Below are 25406 nucleotides of genomic sequence, written 5' to 3' on the forward strand. Positions count from 1 at the left end.
CCTGGCATTTGCCATAACCAACACACATATTCGAAAAGCCAGATAACTGACACAGGATTCTGTCTGGTACAGAATGGGGAGACCGCAGAGGACCAGAGGTGATGACAGGGAATTCCAAAGCCACCGTGTCTCTGAGCAGAACTGCAAAGTTGGAAGTCCCTTTGCAAATCTCATCCGTGAAAAATCAGCGATCCCTGGGTTCTCTTCAGTGGTCCCATCCTCCTTTGTCCTCTCTTCCACACACCCTCTGCTCTCTGCTTCCTCTGCCCCAGCGTGTCTCTACATTTCCCCACGTCCTTGGTGAGCCCAGCTTCCATTTACCTCTAAAAACAAATTCTGCATAGTCCTAAAATTGATGAAGTTGGATTTTCTAGTAAAACCTTAATTCTGATGTTGTGAGGGGAGAATTTCAAGTCAATCGCTACTCTTTCTTCTGGCGATCAATCAATATTTAGATTTTTTCGCCATACTGCATAAGAAAGTTATCCCTGGGTCAACTTACTCCTCCCAACTGGTTCTTCTGAATTCTGACTTTTGTCCAGAGAGATGGCCCGTCATCATCCAGGGCTCCCGGCTATCTGAGATCATCATGTCCATGGCCTTCATTTTATTGACCTTTAGTTTGTTCACGTCCATAGTTTTCCTTGACAACTTACAGCAGTGGAGTTGATAATCTGAATGCTGCAACTGGCTGTGCACCTTGGAATTGCAGCCTTTCGGGTTTCTTTTTTTCAGAACCCACTGAGTTTGGGTACGGATTCCAGCATATAGACAGCACTTGCCTGCGTGACGCTCCTGGAACTCCCAAGTTTTTAAGTCTCAAGTGTATGTTATTTTTTCTCATAACCTTTTCCGGTCTAACCTGGACTGCTGTCAGTCACCAGAAGTACTTCTTCACAGCTCATGTTGTATCGCTCCCCTACACCCAGCCTTAGATCACCAAATAACAAGGCATCCTCTGCTCCTACACAAAAAGCACAGGAGGAAATCACCTGAGTGTGCTGTGTCTATTCCTAGAACGTCTTCTTCCCATTGCTACAATGGGAAAAAATATGACGTCACTCCTGGAATTTAAAATCACCCACAATTAATTACTACCATTGAAGTTGATCACCACCTCTGAAACAGCCTCTTCCATTACCCAATTGCCGTCTAAAATATTGAAAAGCACAGGTCAAAATAGTGTCTTATTCAGTGGTTCTTTTGCTGTGAAAAAACACCATAGTCGCTCTTATAAAAGAGAACAATTGGGGCTGGTTTACAGGTTCGGAGGGTTGGTCCATTATCGTCATGGCAGGAGGCATGGTGGCATGCAGGCAGGCATGATGCTGGAGAAGAGCCAAGTGTTCTACTTCTGGAGTGGTAGGCAGTTGGAAGAAAGAGACACTGGGCCTGGTTTGAGCTTCTGAAATCTCAAAGCTCACCTCCAGTGACCCATTTCCTACAACAAGGTCACACCAACTCTAACAAGCTCACTTGTCCTAATCCTTTCAAATAATGCCACTCCCTATGAGCCTGTGGGGGCCATTTGCATTCAGATCACCGTCCCAGACTACCAGCACTCACTGGACAGAGGAATCACAGGGATGCTCTCCTTGTGAAGGCAAGTGGAACTCAATTGGAGTTCTTGGATCTTTATTGTAGAGAAGGTCCATTGCTCTATGGTCAGAACATACGTCAAAGAAAAGCTAGTGGAACATGCCGATAGCATGGCTGTGGCTTGTGTCAGATTTTGCCAGCCCTTGGTTGGGCTAGGAAATTAGATGAACAATTTGCTTGGAATGATACTTTGTTTTTCAAGAAAGGCTTAGGCAAATCCAAGTAACAGACCAAGAACATGTTCCTTTCAAATTGGGCTTATTAATTTTTACAATAAGACAGATTTTTAAAGAAAAAAATTAATGTCTCAGAGTCACTGACTTAGTGATTCTCACTAGGAACATTTATTTATACATTTGTATGTTTTTAAGTTGAAACTATAGTGTCTTCAGGTATTGGTTGAGATTGTCTTCAGAGTGCGGTCTGTCTAATTAGTGGAGACATATTCACATAATCTTGTAGCTATGTTCCTATTATAGCTTGTGGAATGTTACAGTGGGGCAATGTGTCCTTACTGTATTTGCATCTCCACAAAAAGACTGAGATTACCTGTAGGTGGGACCTTCATTCAGTACCAAACTTTAGTGCAAGACCATCATTCTTAATATGTAGAAGATGGCTGATCCTTACCATTATCCTGACTGGAGGTTTGTGGGGGTGTTTTCAGAAAGGCTTAATAAATAGAGAAGAAACACTCTGAATGTGGGTTCCACCTTCTCAAAGCTGGGATCCGTCCTGGATGAAAAAGAGGGAGGCAACTGGGCACCAGCATTTGTCTCTTTCTGCTTCCATATTGTGGGTACAATGTGACCAGTCACCCTACACTCTGCTGTGCCCTGTGAACTGCACACTTAAACCATGAGCCAAAGGAAGTGAGCAATGTTGTCACAGTCATGGGAGAAGGAACCAACACAATGTTGTAATCCCTTCTGTTTGGGATGCTGATTAATGAAAACAGAATTGCTGATAGAGAAAGTTGGAGTCACGGAAAGAGAGCCGTACCAATCATCAGAGGAATTTGCCAATGCACAGACTGACTTGTCCAGGTACTCACTGTGATTTAAGTATTGATCTGATGGTGTGGGTCAGAGACCAAGAGCAAGAGAAGCAGGGAGCGTGCCTCATCCCTTGAAGTTGTAGTCATTTTTAATAAGACATTTGAGTCTGTAGAATTAGCTATGTGCTAGATTACTCTCAACAAGTATGCTGGGAAGCTATGAATAAATCCCCTTGTAGTAGAAGCCTCTTCTGGGCTATGTCCCAGGTAGCCAAAGAACTTTCTTATTACCTCACTGTTATGGAAATTGACAAGTTGGTTGATCTTCATGTGTACGGGTTGGAGATGAATGCATAATTCTCCCAGGCAGCCTTGCTCTTTGCCCTGTCTTCAGCTGCATTCTCATTGTTTCTTTTGAGAGGAGGCTAAGTGCTGACTGCTCAGGAGGGAGCAGGAAATCAATGGTGAAGCCTCTTCTGCACCTCTCCAAGGATGCTTCTCTTCTTCACATCCTAGTCTCTTTTCAGTGATTATGCATGTAAGCCAGATGAGATAAATCCAGCACTCCAGATAACAGTTGTGTTTCACCTTCTTTTCTGCAAATGCCACACACAAGAAAGTGAGGATGTGTGAGATACATCTAGTAAAGCTTGACCAGGAAGAAAGAGACTCTGTTGGGATCACAGTGGACTTTAGTAAGTAATTTTTTTAATTGATATCCAAACATTAAAAACAAAACAAACACATGCAAGAAACAGCAAAAGTCAAGTGTCTCACATAATACAGAAAGAAATGTCATTGTTGTGACTAATGAAGGTATTAGTGTTCAGACATCTGTACCGGCCTGCCCTTGAGGTTCTGACAGGCTACATCCTCATCAACAGCCACTAAGAGCGTCTCCTGTGCATAGCCACTGTGCTCCCTTCTAAAACGTGAGCCTTGCCCACAGTCTTCCTTTTTCTCTCCTCTCTTTCTTTCTCTTTTGCCATTCCTGTCCCCGGGGACTAGACTCTGCCCTTCTCTGATACCCTTTCTGCCCCTTCTCTCCTCTTCCAATAAACCTCTGATGTGAGTCAAGTTGCACGGTGTGACTGGTCTTCGTGATGCTTTTAAATAAATTTCAACAGAAGGTTTAGACCTTCCTTCCTTTTTTTTCTTCTTTTATCCTTTCTTCCTTTTTCCTGGTGGCCCTGGAGATGCTTTCCTGATCTTTCAGTCTTAGACCACCTATTCTTTATGTCTCTGTTTATCAAGATCACTCCAGAAAATGTGATTTCTCTTTTCTTGTGCACTATCAACACTTAGTATCCCTTACACTCTTCCGGCATTTGAAATTTAGTGCAATGTTGTCTGCTAACTATGCCAGGAACAGGGTTAACAAAAGCACAAAGGAGGTGTTTGCTAACTAGTAAATTCAAGGTAGAAAGATTTACCTTGGGGAAAAAGTTGCAAGACCTCTTTCCCTCCGTCCGTCCGTCCCTCCCTCCCTCCCTTCCTCTCTCCCTCCCTTCTTCTTCCCTCCATCTATCCCTCCCTCCCTCTTTCTCCTTCCCTCCCCCTCTCCCTCAGTGATGCAGGTTATAACCGACACCTATGCTTACTTTAGAACTATGCATTTTCTGTATCCCCAACCTGAGAGATCATGTCCTGCCAGCCACCTGGATTGACACTGTGTTTAAGAGAATAGCTCTTGTTAGTGGTTTGTTAGATGCAATTTTGTTAGCACTTATGAAGCAAAGTACTACAGACTGAGTGGTTCAGTACAGGAATGTATTGCTGCTACTTCTAGAGACAAGTCCACAATTACTGTGTCAGCTCATGGGGATGCTTGTGAGGCTTTTCCTCGACTTGTAGTCCTCGGACTGTCTTCTCTGTCTGTCTTCTAATTTCCTCTTCTTATGATACCAGCATATCATCACACTAGAGCAGTCGTTTTCAACCTGTGTATTTCAACTCCCTTGGGGGTTGAATGGACTTTTACCAAGGGTCACCTAAGACCATCTGCATATCAGATATTACCTTACAATTTATAACAGTGCAAAATTACACTTATGAAATAACAAAAAATATAATTTTATCGTTGGGGTCACCACCACATAACAAACTCTGTTAAAGGTTCGCAGCATTAGGAATGTTGGAAACCACTGCATTGAGAGGCTCTCCCAATGACCTTATTTGATCTTACACCCTTACAGGCCTTATCTCCAAATCCATTCACATTCCTAGGTCCCTGCTTAGAACTTCAATGTGTAAATTTTAAGAGAGAAAGATAAGGGTGGATGAGTCAGGGGCGTTGTGATTGGTCACTGCCCTAAATCCCCATGGGAGAGAACACAAAGGAAGGCAGTATTTGACAGGAAAAAGCAACAGACACCTGTGTTTGGTAAATGTGTATGGATTGGTTATAGTAAAGTCCACAGAACTCATCAGGCATTTTAAATGAGAGGATGTCACTTTTTCCTTCATCTGAGCACCAAGAGGTGGGTGCTGTCCAGAGGCTACCCAGCGGCCGTGTGTTGATCGGCATGGAGGCCTACCTTTCTGGGTCATGCAAAGTTATTACCTTGAGCTTCAGCTCTTACACACACATTCTCTGAATTTCCTTCTTTTCCTGGGGCTAATCTTTCTTTCTTCAAACATACAGCTGTCCATGGGAAATAGTTCAATCCAAACCATTTGTTGGTGACGATTCCAGATGTGACGGCAAGAAGGAAGAACCCCATGGAAACTGTTGAATTATAAAAATATTCTGACCACTCACACAGCCTGACCAATGTATAAGACAGCCCCAGGGAGGAACTATGCGTATCTATATTAACGAAAGACAGCCAAAATCAAATAAAGATTATTTGATAAAATGATTATATAGCCTTGCTTCATTTCCTTGAAAATAAGGAAACGTATCGACCACGTGGCTGTAGTCTGTCAGTGGGGAACTATGTGATTCTTCTACCCACTTGGCATAGCCATTGTGTATTGTACAGAAATATGAAGACCTTATCTGGAATCTTAGGCCTAGAGAGATGACTCAGAGGTTAAGAGCATTAGAAGGTTTTCCAGAGGGTACCCTTTCAATTCTAGGCACCCATATGGCCACTACATGGTCTGGAACTCACTTGCCTGTGGGTCATTTATTTGGTCAATGGTTGATGTGGGAGGGCCTAGCACATTGTGAGAACTATGATCCCTGGACAAATGGTCCTGAGTTGTAAAAGAAAGCAGTCTAAGCAAGCCACGAGGAGCAAGCCAGTAAGCAGTACTCCTCTATTGCCTCTGCATCAGCTCCTACCTCCAGGTTCCTGGCCTGTTTGAGTTTGTGTCCTGACTTTTTTCAATGATGAACAGTGTTGTGGAAGTGTAAGCCAGATAAACCCTTTACCTCCAAGTTGTTTTTTGGTCATGGTATTTTTACACAGCAATAAAATCTCCAAGGCAAGTCTAGTACTCATGTAAAAAGCCAAGCGCAGTAGCATATGCCTGTAATCCCAGAGCTGGGGTAGGCAAAGATAGGCTCTCCAGAGTTTACTGGCCAACCAGCCTAAACAAAAAGACAAGCTCCAGGTTCAATGAGCAATCTTGCTTTCAAACATATAGTTCAAAATGATAGCAGAACACGTGTGACATTGACTGTTCATCTGTGCATGCATGTCTATCTACATACAGAGATACAGGGGAGGGAGGGAAGAGGAGAGGGAGGAGGAGTCAGTAGTGTTGGGAGACTACTGTGTTGAATTTCAAGTCATTCATCCCCCCAGCCTTTCTCTGGCTGGAAAGACAAATATCTGCTGACAAAAATACTGCAAATGTTGTGAAAGAAAAACGATGTTAATAAGTTTGAGGTGTTCAAGGAGTCTCCATTCATTTTCACCGCAGTCCACCGTTAACGTTAGAAAGAAACAGTTCATTAATATCAGGCATTAGCCAAGGTGTGCACAGCTTTCTCAGCTGCGTGGTGCAGAGCACATTGCTCATGGGATGACGTTTGTTATGACTCATCTCTAGAGCATTGCATTGTAGGTCATATGTAAGATAATGCACATTTATTAAGACTAATACATCCTAACAGCTATTTAGACTTTCCCAATCTGACAAATCCCGTTGGAGAATAATTTTGACAGAGACTGAAAATGAAAGTTTCAGCAAAGTATGAGGAACGTGAAGCTCATTCGGATTCCTGCAGAGTCAGTGTCTTTCATTTTGTGCTGAAGTTGTGATTAGAAAGGACACCTATCCTGGCAGAAATGTAATTAACTGAGTGATGGATCAGCTTTGGAAGATGTTTTCCCTCTTAATGGTAGGGTAGACATGCTCCTGTCTGCGAGAGGGGACAGACTCAAATGTCTTTCAAACTCTCTGATTCATTGCATTAACTTTTGAGACCTTCTTTTTAAAAAAATCTACTCCTAGCACCATCTAGTGGTGAAATGGAAGTATTCTCTTTTCTCTGCAGTTGTTTTTACTAAAGGCAGCAGCATCAGGGGGAAATCGAGCAGCTTGCTTACAGTCAGCTCACATGCAAATGTATAGCATTCCAAGGGGTCACCTTCCCCCACCATCCCCCAACAGGACAAAGCCAGGAATTCACCCATATTAAGTGAGGGGTCTCTGCCTTTTCTGTGAAAATATAAGCAGTGCCAGGAATTCGAACTCACAGGGAGTCACACACCAGGAGTCCTGGAATCCAGAGGGGAAGACATTCATTCAGGGTTCCCTCAGCTGCTAAGGGAGTCTGGGTAAAGTAATCCATTTGCTGGTCTTTTAGACTTATGAGGTGGGAACGATTTTATAGAGCTGTTCCTTCTTCATAGAGTCGTTACAAAAATGCTTTGTATGACAAGCTCTCTTATTATAAATCTGTTCATGTTACATGTAAGGTGACTCAGTTACTGTTCTGTTGCTGTAAGGAGACACCACAATCCAGGAAAATTATAGAATAAAGCATTTCATTGGTACTGGCTGACAATGTCAGGTTAGTTAATGACCATTGTGACTAAGAGCATGGCCGAGCGCAAACGTGATGTTGAGAGCTTAGCAGTGTGATCTACAGTTAGGCTGAGAGACAGAGAGAGATACACTGGGCCTGGCATGGGCTTTTGAAACCTCAAAGTCCATCCCTGGTGACAGACCTCCAACAGGGCCACACCTCCTAATCCTTCCCAAACAGATCCACTGACTAGAGACGAACCATTCAAACACATGAGCACATGGCGACCATTCTCATTCAAAGTGTCACATGAGGTATGGTTCAAGATATCCACAAACTGATTCCTAGAGGATAACTGAAGAAGGTTTTCAGTTCTGCTCCACACTCACACGCATGTCACGTATATGTATGTGTATATGAGAGAAATAGGCAATTCACTGTGACTTTAAGTTGGAGATTAAGCATAGCCACCAAGCAGAGGTAGCAATAATTATTATGAGGCTTATTTTATAGATAGTTTGATGGAACTTTATAAGGATTCATATCCCAGGATAATTTTATAGATGAGTTACCCTAAAATCATAACGAGAGGTAATGTCAATTTTTCTTTATATACCAAACACTGACAATCTGGTCCTTCTTAACCTCACGTAATTATTTATGGAGTTGATGCATTCATGTTCAGATTCTTCCCACTCTGCCTTTCCATTATACTGGATTTTTAGGTTGATTATAATAACCAAACTAAAGAAGCATCTATTTGGAAGAAACTATCATGCCTGGCCTAATGAATTATGTTTATCTACTCACCCTGCTTTTATTGTTTCATCAGCTAACATAATCCTCTTGATTTAGCACTCATCAGTATATGTGATTAAGCAGAGCAATGCGTGTTTACAGAAGACGGTTTTGTTTTGGGTTCCTGCTTTGATAGAAAATGTAGCAGCAGATCAGAATTGCTAGCCTTGGGAGAGCAAGGAGTCCGGTCTTCACTTTATACTACTAAGTTCTCTTATGGGGTCCCCGTTATCCTTTTCTCTGTTACCCCTTCTCTTATGTGTCTACATAAGACTCAGCTATCAAGTCCAAAGCTCTGCTGGGCAAAAGGAAAGCCTACCATGGCAAACTTCATACCATAGTCACATACTTGAGGGCGGACACCAGCTTCAGTTTTCGGCTTCTAGGGTATAATGGCACCACCTCGCTGGGCTGCTTAGAAGGTTCCAAAATTAGTTGCCTTTGAAATGGATTAGTAAAAATGATGTGGATCCTGAGTGGTTGCAGCGGGCAGCAAGCCATGAGACAACATCACAGGTCCCCAAGCCTGAGGCAGGCAGCAGGCCCCAGGGCAGCCAGTCCCAGGTAGGGACAATGCATGAGACCATGCTGCAGGTCTCCAAAGGCAGCTGGTCCCAGGCGGAGGACAACACATGGCAGTGGCTGAGAGACAGGCGGATAGGCATGCCACGCAGAGTAAGGTTGGATATTTATTTAGTGGGTTATGGAAGGGGAGAGGAGAAGGGGAGAAGAGCAAAGAGGCAGAGAGAGAGAGAGAGAGAGACAGACAGAGAGAGAGAGAGAGAGAGAGAGAGAGAGAGAGAGAGAAGCTGCTTCTTCGAGAGGGAGATGGAAAAGGAAGAGACTCAGGCTGCAAGCAGGAAGGAAGATCTGACTGCCTCAGTGGATGGGGGAGGGAATGGGTGGGACTTGTCTCTTAAAGAGACAAGACATTCCCATCTCATTTTTATAATAAAAGGTGGGAGGTTAGGCACCACAGGTTAAGGGAATTGGGGCGGCAGATTGGTGTAGCTGGTCTGTTCGTTCCTTGGCCTCTTAAAGTTGTTTCTCTGGCTTTCATTGGAGGCTTCTCTGGTGGCTTTTAAAATTAGCTGATTGTGCTTCTAAACTGGTTTGCAAAGCACAGATGTGAGAAGGTGGATTAAAGGATATGAGTAGAGGCAAATTATGTTTTATAGGAGATATATGATTTGGTAGAATTGATCATTCGTAGAAATCCTTTTTAGAGTTGGCGTTTGCTTCAACTTGATTCCCAGCTGCTACAGGATAGTGGTCTGAGCATTCAGTGCCGGCTCCCCATGTACAAATCCCATCGGGGTGAGTTTCTTGCCTTCTCTGTGCTTTGATTTCCTTTCTAAAATAGAGGGAAGATCATGGTTTTCTTGTAGAGGTTTTTCTTGTTATTATTGTTTTTCAGACAGGGTCTTACCATGTATCCCTGTCTGACCTGAGTTCATTATTTGGCTGTACTGGCCTTGAGCTAGCAAGGAACTTCCTGCCTCTGTCTGCTGAATGCTGGAATTTTGGACCTTACACCATGCATTCCCAGCATAGAGTTTTAGGAGAATAGACTGGGGCCATATATTCAACTGAAAATACTTCAAGTTATGTGGGCAGAATGAGAACATTATAAGCATGAAATGCGATTTTTTTTTCAATAACTTGCTTAAAAGTTGTCTTGGTCATGTTATGCCCAGATCACTAAGTCCCCCAAAAGCCAACTAGGAGATTGACTCCTGTATGTAAAAGCAAAAAGCCTTTATTTTTACACAAGTTTGCAAACTCAAACTCTCTGTGTGTCCAACATATTGGAGCGATCAGAGAGCCCTGAGCTCATTTGGGATTGGGTTTCTATAGCAGCAAAGGTGTGGGTGAGGGATTTCTAAGGTTCAGGACCCCTATTGACTGACATTTGTCTAGGGATGTCCTGGTGAAAAGTGATGGGTGTGTACTGGCAGGTGATCCTATCTACAACTGTTGGAATATTAGGAATTTCCTTTGGATAGTCTGTTCCTGGGTAGTGCAAGCTTATGACTTTTCCTGGAACCTGGTGCTGCCTGCTATGGCAATTGTACATCCTGGGCCTCATGTGGCCAGGCTACCCTGGGTTCCACAGGTCAGTGTTCTATTGTTGCAAAGAGACACTTTGACCAAGACAACTCTTATAAAAGAAAGTATTTAAATGGAGACTGGTAAGTTTCCTTCCTTGGCCGACAAAACTCTCTCTCAGCCAATGCAATAATCCAAATCATACCAAATTAGAAGATGCCCAGGTTTAATGGATGGTAGTGCTACCAGGTACCTCCCACTCCCGAAAACACGGAGAGGGCAACAGAGAACCGAAAGACCATGGAAAACTGGGAGACCACGGGTTCATTCTCTGGGGGGCAGTTCAAATAGCCTGTGGGAATGGTCTTGACCCTCCCTGGGCAGGGGTCACCATTTGGTGGGCTTTCTTGGAGGTGAGACTCCAACTCAGTTGCCAACTGAGGCAACTTCCAGGGGAGGGAGCTTTGAAATGGAACTTTCCACCCAACATTTCAAGATGAATGTCAGGGGACTGGGGTGAAGCCCCCCAATCAAACATTCCAGAATTTTGTGGATAAGGATGTTAGGGGCTGAGGTGATGCCTGTTAACCAAACAGAGCCTTACAGTTTCAGAAGGTTAGTCCATTTTCATCATGGCAGTACTCATGACCCTGGAAAGGTGGCCGAGAGCTGCATCCTGTTCCACAGGCAGAGAAAGTGGAATGGGCTTTTGAAACCTCACAGCTCACCCTCAGTGACACACTTCCTCCAATAGGGCCACACCTCTTAATCCTTCTAATCTTCTCAAACAGTTCCACTACCCGGTGATTAAGCATTCAAATGAGCCTATCAGGGCCATTCTTATTGAAAGCACCACAGTGGTCTAGTTTTATTCCTATTGCTGTGAAGAAAATTTTTATAAAAATCAAAAACTTTTTATACTGTTGACCAAAAGCAGTACACAGGAGGGGAACGTTTATTTGGCTCACAATTCAATTGGCTACAGTTCATATTGTGGGGTAGTCAAGTCAGAACCTTAAACATTGCACTCATAGTGGAGCACAAGAGAATAAACCCATGGGCCTTTGCTTATTATTTTGCTTGTCTGTTTGCTTGCTTTCCACTAGTTTTCTCCTCTCTCACAGCATTTAAGACCTCCTATCTAGAGAATGGTGCTGCCCACAACGAGTTGGGTCTTCCTATATCCATTAGCTATCAAGGGAGGTCTCCTAGAAGCGTTCCCATAAGCCATCTTGATTTTGTTGATTCCTCAATTAAGACTCTTCCCAGGTAACTCTATGTTATGTCAAGTAGACAATTAAAGGTATACTGGCTAGCCAGTCTAGCCAATTGGTGAGTTCTAGGTTAAGGGAGAAACCTTATCTCCAAAACCAAGGTGACAAATGAGAGAAGAAACCCAATATCTACCTCTGGTTTTCATATATGCACACATGGGTAAACGTCCCACACACACAAACACATGGACACCCTAGAGCAGTGTTTCTCAACCTGTGGGCCACAACCCAATATTTACATTATGAATCATAACAATAATAATAGTGGCAAATTGCAGTTATAGGGTAGCAAAAAAATAATTTTATGGTTGGGGGTCACCACATGAACGGTATTAAGGAAGGTTAGGAACCAGCACCTAGAGAGATGTAGTCTATAAGACATAAAACATGGCACTGGAAAAAAAAAAATATGGCATTGAAAGTTGCCCTTTTCTTTTACGTCATCCTGCGCTGTGTGTTTTCTTGCTGCTTACCTCATTTTAATTTAAGGCTGATTCCCCGCTGGTAGACCTCACACACAGTTCTTCAAGTCAAGCCCACACACATTGCAGTAGTGGTGGATCAGATTCACTCCACATAAACACTCCACTACTTGAGTAAGTAATGACCAGATGGCCTCTCGCCATTTCTCATTGACCATAGACTGTAAAGCAGGGAGGGAAAGTTGGGAAATAGGTTCTCCCTCTCTCTTTCTTGTTCTCTCTCTCTCTCTCTCTCTCTCTCTCTCACTCCTCTCCTCTCCTCTTCTGCTCCCCCCCCCCTTTTTTAAGCTGGACTTAGGTATGCTCAATACCGACTGAATTTTAACAATGTCACAACTAGACCTCAAAATTTTCTTTAAAACAGAGTTGAAATACAGGCTTCTATTTTCCTTCCAAGTACGAAGCCATCACTATTTATGACTCAGTGTTCCAAACATTGCAGACCCGGGAATGTTTACTCTGACTCTAAATAGAATTACCAAGAAGGGGAGAAAGATGGTGTGTTTAAGCAAACGGGATCTGTTCATTCATCTTCTCTTCCATGTTTTGCAAATGTTTCAGTTTCTTTAGTCTCCCTCTCCACCCGGTGTGGGTCAGTCAACAGCCACTTTTCGAACAGCGTTGTGTCGTTTAAGGGAAAAGGACTTTCAAATATGTTCACAGCAGGCTATAAAATGCAAAGTCAACCCATAAAATGATATTTAAAACTTTCCAATTACACAGTGTTTTGATAAATCTACACAGACCAAGAGGAAAAGGATCCAGTGCCGAGATACCGAGATCTTAATTAAGGGACCTGTTACCTGTGGACAGATTTTACTAGGGCAGTTCACTGTGTGGGAGCCATAGAAACAGCATTTTAGACTGCTGGTGGGTGAGAACCCTTAATTATATAGAACGTGGCTCACAGCTGAAAGCAACACAGGGAAACAAGAAACCTCGAGTGTTTCAAATCAATTTTAAAAAATCTAGTCAGAAATACATGCCTTAATGTCATTCCAGACTCCTAGGACGAAAGTATACTAAGAACATTAGTAAGTGATCTGGGAAAGAATGGTTGATTGAGGGACGGACAAAAATGCTGAGTAAAGAGCCATCTTCTGTGGGAAACCAGCAGCAGCCACAGCAGAGGCTCTCAACCTGAGGTTCCTGACCCTTCAGTAGATGAATGGCTCTTTCACAGGATCACCTAAAGTCATTGGAAAACACAGATATTCGCATTATGTTTCAAACAGAAGCAAAATTACAGTTATGAAATAGCAATGAAAATAATTTTATGGTTGGGGGCCACCATGACATGGGGAACTGTATTAAAGGGTCTCAACATTAGGAAGGTTGAGAACCACTGGGAGCCTGGCTAAGTAACTCTGAAGCAGTGTCAAGAACCCGGATTGCAGATCCTTTGATGGATAATGGTGGCCATGAACTTCTGTCACTTTTCGCTCTTCATCCATGAAATTGAATGAGCACTCTTGTATTTCAGAATCCTTACAGAAACTTTGGGTGCTTTTTTTCTCGAAATCCAATTTTACTGTCCTACTGGTGACTCCCAACTCTTTTTGGGAAGAACATCGAAGCCCACTTAGGGTATGGAACCTGAATCCAACCACAGGAGACTGAGACAGTATGGCAGGGGACCCAGGTCAAAATTGCATTGATTAGGCAAGCAAGGTAAAACTGCCTCCCCAACATCACCTCTGGTGCCAAAGTTTCCACAACTGCCTTGTGGAGCAGTTGAACTTTTTAAATAGTTTATGTTTACAAGGTGGTAAGATTAAAGAAAAAAACCCAATATTTTAGTGGATTTAGTATTACTCAACCCACAAAATTTATTCATTGGCTGATAAATTGATTGATTGGCTTGGAGGAGGGGCAAGCCTTAGTCCACATGTGGAGGTCAGAGGACAACCCAGTGGAGTTAAAGCTCTTCAACGTTGTGGGTTCCAGTTTGTGGGCTCAAGTATGTCTTCATACTTGGCAGCAAACACCTTTGTGCATTGAACTGTCCTACGGCCCTCATAACACAGCAAAATTCTGTCAAATTCTTCATTTGTAAACCTCTTAATTCTTAGATAGCTTCCTCTAGTTCACCAGAACACTGTTTTGCTCAAACATTCTCTCTCCTTTTATTTAAATAACATTTTAAAATTTGTTTTACATACCAATCAGTTCCCTCCTCTCTTCTTATCCCCTCCGCTCCCCTTTTGCATCTACCCCTCTCTCCATCCACTCCTCCATCTCCATTCAGAAAAGGGCAACCTCCCCTGGGCTAGAACAAAGCATGGCACATCAAGTTGAGCTTCTTCCCTTGTGAGCTTCTCCCATTATGGCCAACGCAGAACCAGGTAATCCAGCATGGAGAACAGGTTACCGAAAAGCCAGCCAAGCACCAGGGAGAGGTCCTGCTCTCGCTGTTAGAATCCTTATGAAGAGACCAAGCTACCAGATTGCCACATACATGCAGAGGGCCTAAGTGGGTCCCATGCAGGCTCCCTGACTGTTGGTCCAGCATTCACGAGCTCTCGTGAGCTCAGGTCAGTCATTCTCTTCCTTGGACTTTTGTACATTCCTCCTTTCCCAGTTCTCCCTTATAATCAATTTGATTTTTGCTCATTAAACCAAGCAAGATGCACGACAAAGGTTGAACTTCCAAATCATCACATTTCTTTCATTAGAGAAGGGAAGGAAAAGAAGAAAACTCATACTTTTGATATTTTTTTTCTTTGCTACCACCCATCTTGAGTTCTTACTGTTACTTCCAAGCGATGCCAAGTATCTACTGGCTGGAATTTATTGGGACCAAAAATAATATTGAATGGTTTTCTTATGGTTGGAGCTGCTGAGTGATATTAGGATTTACTGAACTTTTAAAGTCAATGACTATATAACCCTAGTTTATTGAAGATGCCTGGAATAATATTGAATGCCACAAATATTTTCTTTAAGGTATTCAATGCGTTTAAAAATAAATAGCAAAGGACATTTTACTATCACTTTTTCTCAGTAATCCAAGTAGCAGTTTAAAACAAGAAAAGTTCACAACTGGGGCTGTTGTCGAAGAGTGTTCTTGTTTGCTTTATTTTCCGTTGCTCTGGAAACTACAATGATCAAATGCAGTTTAGGGAAGGAAAGGGTTCATATAGCTTTATACTTCTGGGTCACAGTCCATTAATGAGGGAAGTCAGGACAGAAACTCAAGCAGAAACCTGGAGGTAGGAATTGAAGCAAGACCATGAATTAAATCTGCTAGTGTTTTGTGCTCATTGACATTTCTAAAAACAAACAAACAAACAAACAAACAAACAACTAAGACCCTCCTGCGTAGGAATGGTACAGCCCATTACATCAATTAGATGCAATTAGAAATCATAGTGCCCCACAGGCATATTGGCAAGCCAGTCTGATCAAGGCAATTCCTCAACTGATGGAATTCCTGTCTTCCCCAAAGGCTCTAGGTTGGGTCAAGCTGGCAATGAAAACTAGCAGAGGAGGCATGCAAATATGCAGTGGAAACTGGAGTCCTAGCTACCAGGAGGCCAAGGAGGAAGGAAGATTCCAAAGTCAAGGTTAACCTGTGCTACAGGCTGAGTTTAAGGCCAGTTTAAGCAACTTAGTAAGACCTCGTCTCAAAATAGAAAGTGAAAAAAAAAGGCTGGGACACCTCTTTTTGGTAGAGTGTTTCACAAGCATGCAAGGGATCCCAGTATCACAACAGAGAAAACTGAACCTGAAAGCCAGGCTATGGATATTGATTCAAAAACTCTCAATATAAGTCAGCATGTGTGTGTGTGTGTGTGTGTGTGTGTGTGTGTGTGTAATATTTGTGAGTGTGTATGTAAACAGTATAAATCAGTATATATATACACATATACACTGTACATATTATCTTGTCAGTACAAGACATAAAAATTTCTGAGGAACATTTGAAAAGTATTCCTGGAGAAATAGTTATTTCAACTTCATTACTTAACTTAATTCTTTATGGAAAAGAAACAGATTAACATCAGAGGTCATAATTTAGATCAGCAGAGAAAGACAGGATTTTTGGATTGCCCAGTTATCTTTTTAGGAGCAGTTGCCTCCACTTTCGGATCACTGAATTCAGTTAATTCTTTTGTTATTTAGAAGACGCTAAATAACAGAAGTGCTCGGCTAATGATCCTCTTCACTAGCTATGGTTGAAAATGGAGATGGCATTTCAGGAAGTCAGGGTAGGGTATGGCTGGCTTCAGTCTCATGTCCTCCTGTCTGAGATCTCTTAGAAATGATCCCTGTTTCCCAAGGCTAAACAAATCAAACATGACCTCCATAGATTCCAATCACACCACTGGCTGATTACCATGAAGGAAACTCAGGATAAGGTGGTTTAATAATTCTGTGTTTGTTTGCTTTCCTGGGGTGTTCCATGGTTGTGGCTTATTTCTGGTTCCAAAGTCCCTATCGCCCATGAGACTTCATTTAGCCAACTCTTGTGAGTCTCTGCATCTCCTACATTTTAATTTTATACTGGGATTCATAAATTATGAAAATCTTGACACCATAAAACTGACTCAAATATATCTTTATTTGCAAACAATATATAAATAGAGAAGCAACTTGAGAGTGACGGAGTATACTTTAGTATGTTAAATATGGCATAAAAATGACGGATTTGCCATTTGCCTTTGGGTTTCTCATTCAAGACCATCTCAATGCCTGGTTTCCTTTAAATGGGGACCATTACCCCCAGTGTTTGTGGCTTACATTTAAATTATGATTGACTACACGAAACTTCAAAAGAATTTATAATTACTGTTACAGATTCTAGTAAGCCATTAATTATTCTGATGCAAATTAAATCAATACTATTTTGTGGTTTATTCCAGAAAATGTGTCATGAGGGAAATGGTTTGCTCTAATAAAGTGATTAACTTATTTTACAACAGGTGGATTTAGGCATCTACTTTATTGTCATATTTATTGGACTCTTATGTATTAATATTTGTTGGAAGCTGTGTTTCAAATTGTTATTAATGATCCTCATTAATTTATACTAAATTATTCATCTTGGGCCTTCCTGGAGTAGTCATGCATTTTCCTTTTTAAAAAAAATTTCTTGTCCTCTGGAAAATTCATGTAGAAGAACATGAAAGGAAAATTAAGCTGCCATAAAGTAATAAAACAATCTTTCATGCTGTTTGGTCATTGCAGTGAAATCATAGGGCAAGAAAATTGAAGTGGTAGTCTAGACACAGCTTTTATCACCAAGGAAAATGAGCGGAATTCAAGGTTCTTATGTTGTCATGGTCAAAACATAGAGGAGTCCATGGGGAAAATTGGTTTTGTAGAACTGTGTGACTTTGACACTTCCACTGAAAAAGAAGTGAATGAAGGGCACTTACGGCCTGCATTTGCTGAATGCTTGATAGGCGTGTGATTGACGGGTGGGTTAGGTGGTGCAATGAGACTACTCCTTCAGAGCACATTGTGTCGTTGAGCTGGTCATTTTTACAGGTCAAATTGTGTCTCCACTTACCTCAGGCTATGGATTACATCTCATTTCCTGTAACAGTGTGCATGTTATGCTTTTTCCTCTACAAACAGTATGATACTGAAATGCTGCATGGTGTGTACTTGTGGTATGGTATCCTTTTCTGATAACAGCATAAGGAAGACATTCGAGGCCATCAAAAGAGGAAGTTATGTGGACGGCCACACATGTAGCAATGCAATTGATTTCAGATCTTGAGAAATTACCTGTGAGTTGCCCAAATGAGGCCAGAAGTATGCCTTAATAATACCTTTGTGCGTTTGCCATATTCATTCTCTTCAAAACCCCTTCATAAAACAAAAATAAAGATTTGTGAAGGACTCAGAGTGTTTGAAGTAGGCACAATCCCAATGACGATCGCAATTGTCTAGGAAGTTTTCCTATGGATCCATTTAGAAGTTAATTCTGTTTTGATCTGTGCTGTTTGGAGCAATATTTTCTTTGAGCAGAATACAGAGGAGAAGTAGTAGACTTATATACGCTAAGGGAGTCAGTTCTAACCTTACTTCATTCATGATCTAGCACAGGATTGGAACCTAATATAAAATCCCTTTAGATGAATGAAAAGACCACAGTGAACTCCTCTCTTGCTTAGGACCACAGGAGACTAAACCTGATGAAAGAGCAGGGAGCCCTTCTTCATAGTCTACTCACATGTCTCGATTGACTACACAGTTGCCCTTCCTATTTGTACTTCCCATTTTGCTCTTATGAAGCCAAGGGCACATGCTCGATGATTAAGACTCACGTGAGTCCTGAGAGATGGCTCATCAGTTTAGAGGGTTTGCTGCTCTTGAAGAAGACTAGAGTTCAGTTCCCAGAAACTCATGTTGACCAGGTAAGAATAGCCTGTAATTCCAACTCCAGGGGATCCAGGGACCCATTCTGACCTCCATAGGCACTTGCAAACAACAAATGTACACATATGACAAACACATAAATCAGTCCGTAAATAAATAAATAATAAAGACTGGGCACAGTGGCATATGCCTTTAAACCCAACACTTTAGAGACTGGGAGATCTTTGAGGCCAACCTGGTCTATGCATTGAGTTTGGCGATAGCCAGCGCTGTGATCTAACCAGATTCTCGGAATTTGGCCGGATTCTCTGAATGTGGCTGGCCCGAAGTCTTTCTGAAAAGCCATTGACTATGACACTGGGACTTGTTTCCTCTGCATATACTGGATTTTGGGGATCCAGTCTGTTTGGATACTCACCTTCCTGGACCTGGAGGGAGGGGGGAGGAACTTGAACTTCCCACAGGGCAGGAAACCCTGACTGCTCTAAGGGACGAAGAGGGAGGAGGAGAGGGAGTGGGGGGAGTGGGAGGGTGTTGGGAAGAGGGGCGGAAATGGAAACTTTTATAATTTAATAAAATTACTTTCAAAAAAAATCAAAAACAAACAAATAAAACAATCACAGGAAAGAATGAACAGATTAGCCTTTGACTGATAGTGACCAGTAATGGGAAGCATCTGAGTATGGAATCAGAAGAAATAATATTTCAGTTGTGGTTTTGAAAGTTAGAGAGTTTCTAAGATTCTGGGAACAATATTTTAAATTGTCACTAATGTAGCATTTATTATGTTTTCAGACTCTCTGTGTGTGCATGCGTGTGTGTGTGTGCATGTGTGTGTGTGTGTGTGTGTGTGTGTGACTTATATGAGTGTGAGTGCAATTGCCGCAGATGCTAGAGGCATTGGATACCCTTTGATAAGGAGTTAAAGGCAGCTGTGAGCCTCCTGATATTGGTGCTAAGAACAGGACTCAGATTGTCTGCAAGAGAAGTTCCAGCTCCTAACTGCTGACTCAGCTCTCCAGCCCCACTCCAGTGATTTTTGAGCATTGAATATATGCAAATTCTGTGCAAAGCATTTTAAGGCAATTTTGTATTTAATTCTGTTACCACCCCTGTAAGTAGATCATTTTTATTACAACTTTTACAATTTTTATTCTATTTTACATATGAGTATTTTCCCTGTATGTCTATACTTGTACTATTTGTATGCCTGGTGCCTGTGTATGTCAGAAGGCACTACCTTGAGGCTGCTGGGAACTGGACCTGGGTCCTCTGCGAGAGTAGGTGGTTCTCTTAACCTCTAAGTCATCTCCCGCAACCTCTATTATTATTTTTGATGATGACACTGAACTTAGAAAGACTAAGGAATTGAATCTTGACCCACAAATCAATTCATTAACAAACACAGTTTGAAAAATATAATTTGTAGTCTTATTTGTAAAAGATTTGGAAAATATTGGTTAGTGATAATTCATAACATGTTGGACAACTAGAATATGCATGTTGGTGGGCTCCACTTACGTCTTCTTAGACCCAAGGTCCATCTGCTTGGTAAAACAAGAAACTTTGGTCCTAAGTTAAGCCCATCCATGGTCCCTGTGCATTACCTTCTCTTGACCATCTGCAAATGGCTCTTCCTGTGACTTCCTGTGATCTCTGTGAAGTCCGTAGTTCTTTGCTCTTAGTCCACAGCTTGGCCCTAAATAACTGGTCTCAGAGTTGTTGATCTTTGTCCCCTTAGTGAGGCTGCTGGATGCTGTTTTTGCAGATTTTTGATACGGATAACATACATACCAGTCTAAGCAACTCCACATTGCTGTAGAGAGGTAAAAGTATTCCCTCCACCTTAAAGACATCCCTTAAGCCGGGCAATGACAGGTTAGTAGCTTACAACTCCAGTAAAACTTTCCAGACACTGCCTGGCGTTTTCTTTTTTTCATTTCTGTGTCTTTTTAAATCCCTTAGTTAGGGTTTCTATTGTTGTGATGAAGCACCATGATCAAAAGCACCTTGGGGAGGAAAGGAATTATTTGACTTTTACTTCAAGATCCTAGTCCATCATTGAAGGAAGTCAATGCAGGAACTCAAGCAAGGCTGGAACCTGGAGGCAAGAGAGGTTGCAGAGGCCATGAAGGGGAGCTTACTGGCTTGCTTCCCCTGGTTTGCTCGGCTTGCTTTCTTTAGAACCACCCACCACGGGCTGGACCCTCCCCTATTAATCACTAATTGAGAAAATGCTTTACAGCTGGTTCTTGTGGAGTCATTTCCTCAACTGAGGCTCCTTCCTCTCTGATGACTCCAGCTTGTGTCAAGTTGACACACAAAATCAGCCAGTACACCCCCTAAGACCAAAACAGGTATGTCTGCTGGTTTGTGTAAGAAGAAACTTTAGTTCACTTGGTAAGCATGTATTTATTTGATCCTCTCTGTTTACTGCCAGCCTGTGTCTAGCAGCAGACAGACAATGGAGGGAAAATTTATAAACAAGCAAATGAAGACAACAGAGACCCTGCCATGTAGAGCTTCTCATCCTGTGAGCTAAGACTACCTTCCCGGCACAGAATCCCTCCTCTCTAAAGGCAAACAACTTGCTAATTTTATGAACTTGACCCACCTGTGGACGTGTCCCTCCCTCTTTTCTACTCTCCTGAAAAGGCAAAAGGAGAACTAATATTCCTTAAATACCTTTGGAGGGCATGGTGGCTAAAGAGGGTTCATCTGCAGTCTCTTTCCCATAAGGCCATTGGGCTTCACACAGACGGAAGGGCAGCTGGTTGGCCGCATGACATGCTCATGTTCAATACAATGTGCTCAATTCACAGCAAGATGGCATTTCCATTTTGGCCAATGGACGCTTGCCACTTAACTACCCCTGAAGTCATAGACCATGTATTGAGAATGGCAACTTTGTATCGAAAAACAAGAGAACTTGACTTGTAGATGACCTTAGTTCTCTAGTTACCCTTTCAGCAAACATTTGTTCTGTACCCATCATGCTTTTTCATCATCATTCAAAGACTGGAACAGACTGAGATGTGAGGCTATTTTTTTGGCTTATAGGAGACTTGGACCGTGCCTCTATTGCTTTCAAAGAGGGAACCAAACACTTATGAGTGACTCCAGGGTCACCCTTTCTTATCCACAGGCATTCAAGCTATAGGTAATTTCCTTTGCAGGTGGTATGATGATATGCTCTTACTAAAACGCTAGTCTTTATTTTTAATTTTAATATGTTTGTCAATTCTTTGATATTTGTATATGTTCATACAATGCATTTTAATCATATCCACTCCCCCCGCTTCTCCTGGATTCACTTTTAGCCCCCCAACTTCCAACTAGCCCTATGTCCTGTCCATGTTACCTGTATACCCATGTGGGTCTACCCATCTGGGGCATGGCAGTCCTCTTGGGGGCCACACTTAAAGAAAACTGACTCTGCTTCCATTAGCATCTGTCAGCTATCAATTGCCTCTTGACCTTAGGTAGGAAGTCCCGAGCCCTCCCTGCATCCACGCTGGAATCAGCGATCCTGAACTGGGTGACTGAACAAAATGACTGAAATTGCGCAGGTCTTATGTAGGTGACCACGGCTGCTGTGAGTTCATCAGCACAGCAGCCCTGTCATGATCAGAAAATACCGTTTTCCCCAGGACTTCCCTGAGTTCTGACTCTTAGAATCTTGGTCCACTCTTCCACTGCGTTCCCTGAGCCTATGCACTCAGTCTTATCTGATGATACACTCTCATTTTTTTGTAATATGTCCCAAGATATAGTAAAAGAAACATTGGGTTGACCACGTGCAGTTGCTGATACTTGGCCAAAATGCTATTGTTTTGATACAGCAGAAGGCAGTTTCACATGGTTCAGTCTAAGCCATTTGTAACATGAAGGCCAGCTTGTTGGGGTTTCTGTCCTGTCCAGAAACCCACAGCCAGCAAGCCCAAAGAAAAATTACACGGAGTCTACATTAGGTTATAAACTAATTGGCCCATTAGGTCAGGCTACTTATTAGCTCTTATAACTTATGTTACCCCATTATCCTTATCTATGTTAGCCATATGGCTTGGTACCTTTTTTAGCTGTCAGCTCGCATGTTGCTTCTTTGGTGATCTGGGCTGGACTGCGGAGGGAGCTTCCTCCTTCCCAGAATACTCCCAATCTCTTTGCTCCACCTCTACTTCCTGTCTGACTTTCCCGCCTATACTGCCTGCCTGGCCAATCAGCGTTTTATTAAAATACATGATTGACAGAATACTGATAATTCTCCCACACCCATTGCCTGCTGTCCTGTGCAAATCCTCTGGCTGGAGATAAAGACACTATTCCTTTTCTTTCATTCTGTTTCTGTATGTGAACCCAGGCCCATATGGCCGAGCAGACTGAGGCCATGGCTCCTCTTTTCCAAATGTGGTGTTTCTATCGGGTCATCTGTATTTGCCCCTGCAGTTTACCCGAGGCCTTTTCCCAGAAGGCTGTCCTTTACACCCCTCTTCAGCATCCTTTACTTGGCCTTGGGTACTAGCTAGACCTTAGGTACAGGGAGAGAGAACAGTGGGGCATTTGTCCCCTATCCTTCTTGCCTTGGAAATATCTGTGCCCTATATCTGTAGCCTTTTCTTGGGGACGGCAAATAATAGAAGTTATTCCTGGCTGCAACCTCAGTTTCTGCATTTCTGAAGTCATATTTGTGATATGTGTGAGTTTTATGTTGCATTTTCATAGCTTTTATACCTGCTAGTTAAGCATTAAGGCTTATGAATGCCCTAAGGCACGGGCAGCAATGAGCATTCTTTTAACTATACGTATTTATACTTCTAATCTCAAATCATTACTAATTGCTAATCAAGGACTTTTACCTTCACTGAAAATTTAAAATACAAAACAGTACATTTAGTTTAGTAATAAGAAATGCAAGATAGCATCCAAACATTTGTGAAACATAATTAGACTTTTGCTATTACCTTCATATTAATTACTAGCTATGGGGAAAGAAAACATTAAATCAAACACACCAGAAAATTGGCAGCTCATTTTTTCCAGTACATGTGTTTTCCAGTGTTTTAGTCGTTACCTGTGCTGTTTATAATTACATGCTTCACAGATCAGGAGGAATTACTAACCAAAGGAAGGATTTTTAGTTCACTGGGCTAACATTTTGGCTTGGAACCACAGTTGACTACCTCATTGTTACCTGGAGTACCTGGTGTGGGTCAGCATTGTGTTTTAGTATCATGAAGAGTGTGGACGACTCCTAGAAACCACATATTGGAATCTAGAGGACTCCTTGCCAGTGCCACAAGCCCAGGGATCATTGGCAAGAACGGAAATGCCAAGCTAGGCCCCTTACTTCTGCCTCGGTCTCCCTGTTGGCATCGCAGCACCCCAGTCAGCAGGCACTCGGGCACATTCTACCAGATGCTCAAAGGCACAAGGCCGGCAGCCTTGGTGCATCCCTAACAAAACGGTCCATTTTTTTCTCCAGATGACTGGGATGCTTAGGCTACAAGTAGGTAGGGAAGAAAAGTACAGCCCTACTGGCTAGATAATGTTCCGCATCTGAGGCTGCTATCCACTCCGGCTTCATGCTGTGGGCAAGCAAACCTAAAGGTTGCACGCTCGGTACCTCGCATTGAATTGTTTCTGAAACACTTGAACTATCCTCTGTCCGTGAGTTAGGGAGTTATTTGGAACACTACGCATGTGACAGGGTCTCATAACCCAAATTCCCTCAAAAACAGCTGCTACTTCCGGCATTATTATGAGGAAACGTCTGGGCTTTCTTACGTGTCTAGAGTAGGAGGGAGGTGAGTAAGATGGGGAGGAAATGGGGTGACAGACTTCTCAAAAGAACCTTGGATGGATACGCCACAAAAAGACCTAAGAAGGGACCACCCAATAAATATTTGATTCTGTTAAATAACTTAAGATGATTAAATATGTCCACGATCATTTGTAATATTTCCATGAAACATAACTGTATTTTCTACATAGTAATGGAGCTTGTGCCTGTTCATTTTCCCCATACTCAAATAAGATAGGGGTCACTTTAGATAGTAAAGTATAGCTAATTGCAAAAGTTTTGTGGGGGGAGGAATCATAAAATGTAGCCATCAGCAAGTATGAAATAATATAGTGGAAGCCTGGTGTGTGTAAATTTAAATTACTACAAACTTTATTTGCTCAGTATTAAATTCTGTTGTGGAGTCACGGTAATGGAAAGACCCTTGTGCGGTTTTGGTAGCTCTCACATCAGCTCCGCATTGTGCACAGCTCCAGCACTTGAAATAAACCACAAACGGGGACAAAGTTCCTTTCTCCTCTCCTCCCTCTCTCTCTCTCTCTCTCTCTCTCTCTCTCTCTCTCTCTCTCTCCTTCCTCTCTCTTTCCCTTACTACCTTGATAACACCATTGAGATAGTAGCCTGGTCAAAATAGGCTGTGTCTAGCATCTCCAAGGGCAGCTGTGTTTAGATTTCAGATACGGGGCTTCCTGTGCGTGGGAGACACTGGAATCAATGGTCCTGTCTTCTCGTCGCATCCAGAAGAGCTACAAACAAGCTCTTCGGTAGAGATACAATTTTCCCTAATAATAACTTGTTATGAATGTATATATTTAGTGAAATATTAATTAAGAACATTTCTTTTCTTTTTACAAGGTTGAGGGATTTAGTCAACATTTTATTTTCTCTTTCGCCATAGGAAATTATTGTACCCAAGGTCACTGTACATGTTAAACTCATGTTCTACCACTGGGCTATATACCTGGCTCCCATCTCAACCTTTTCAAAGTTGTAATTTCCAGGCCAGTGAGAGGGCTCAGTAGACAAAGGCAATTGCTCCTAAGCCCAACTAGCTGAGTTCAGTCTCTGAGCCCCGCACATGGTGGAAGGAGAGAACCAGGTCCTGTAACGTGCTCTCTGAGTGCCACGCACATCATACCGCTCACACAGATGG

The 25406-nt window shown here is 42.4% G+C and overlaps 1 protein-coding gene across 1 annotated transcript in view; it reads left to right on the forward strand.

Annotated features, from left to right (window-relative positions):
* Window positions 1-25406, forward strand: part of Cped1 (cadherin like and PC-esterase domain containing 1) — a 284218-nt gene that overhangs the window by 90361 nt on the left and 168451 nt on the right. The window lies entirely within an intron of this gene.

This window comes from Myodes glareolus, chromosome 25 (assembly GCF_982192425.1).
Source record: "Myodes glareolus chromosome 25, mMyoGla1.1, whole genome shotgun sequence".
Classification (NCBI taxonomy): domain Eukaryota; kingdom Metazoa; phylum Chordata; class Mammalia; order Rodentia; family Cricetidae; genus Myodes; species Myodes glareolus.